The following is a 1,206-nucleotide window of genomic DNA, read 5'->3' as shown; positions in this document are numbered from 1 at the left end:
CCACTTCCGTTGGGTCTTTCAGGGGCGTCGGCTGTCCCTCCGCGTGGGGCTGTAGCTTGCCGAGTTAACCCCCGGGTTCCTCTCCTACCCACAACCCTGGCCTGTCAACGAAACCCCTTTTCGTGCCCTCGGCAAGAGCCGTCGCCACCGCACCTTATTCGATAGAGTCGTGTGGGGGCAGAAAGGGGGGCGCTTACAAGAACTCAATTCCATTAGGCATTGAAGTGAGTAAAACGAGGTAGCTCACTCGTCGTTGTGGATGGGCAGCCATATCTACAGTACACGTCCATATAGCTATGGCCGCATCTCGCTTATCTACCTAATAAAGGTCCTCTCCCTAGAATTCATTGGGTGAATCCCCTGACTCATTCTGCCGGTTCGCCCCCCCCCCAGCCCTTCACTTCGCCAATAAACCACGTGCCAGTGAGGTGTCTGCGAGACAATCTCGTGGGATGACAATACTCTTATCCCACCTATGAATGCCAGGATGGATCCTAGGTAATTTAAGTATCCCACCGCGTACAGAGCCCTATGCGAAAATCCCTTGTTTTACGAAATAATTCATCCCTCGTTTCGCTATACGTATATATACACGCATACCGTACCGTGGCAACCCGTCCATTGGATCCGCGAGACTCCTTTTACGTGAAACGAGGAAATCCATCGGATCCGGGAATGCGAACCGTGACAATAGACTCGTCTCGCTTCGCTTCGTATCCACGGGATAAATGCTTATAGTATTTCGGAGAGAATCACAGAACGAATGACAGACCTGGACAAAAAAAGCGAGGGAAATTTGAAAAGAGGCTCGAAACAATTTTCTTTTTTTTTATTCATCCCTTAGCTTCAATCTGGCTGATAGGATTCACGGGATATTCGGAAACGTCCTAATTAGGAGAAAAAAAAATTACCCCCCCCCCTCCTCCCTTATTTCGATATTATACGCGTATCGACTATATATACCGCTTCACCTGTAGGGGGTAGTTTTTACGGGTCGAAAATCACACCCCATGCGTACGTAATTCGATGCACGGGATTATCAATAACGCTCGACGTTAATCCTGCAAATTAAGGCGTCCTCGATGACGACGACGGGGTGGGAGTGGGTGGGTGGGGATGATTGCGCCTGGCAATCGCAGCGACATACTTTGCCCATGGATTATATAGGCAAATGGTAAAGGCGTACAGTGAGACACGCATGGATCA

This window comes from Cephus cinctus, unplaced genomic scaffold (genome assembly GCF_000341935.2).
Source record: "Cephus cinctus unplaced genomic scaffold, Ccin1 Ccin1_scaffold1709, whole genome shotgun sequence".
NCBI lineage: Eukaryota > Metazoa > Arthropoda > Insecta > Hymenoptera > Cephidae > Cephus > Cephus cinctus.
The sequence above is the reverse complement of the archived record's forward strand: the minus strand, read 5'-3'. Positions refer to the sequence as shown.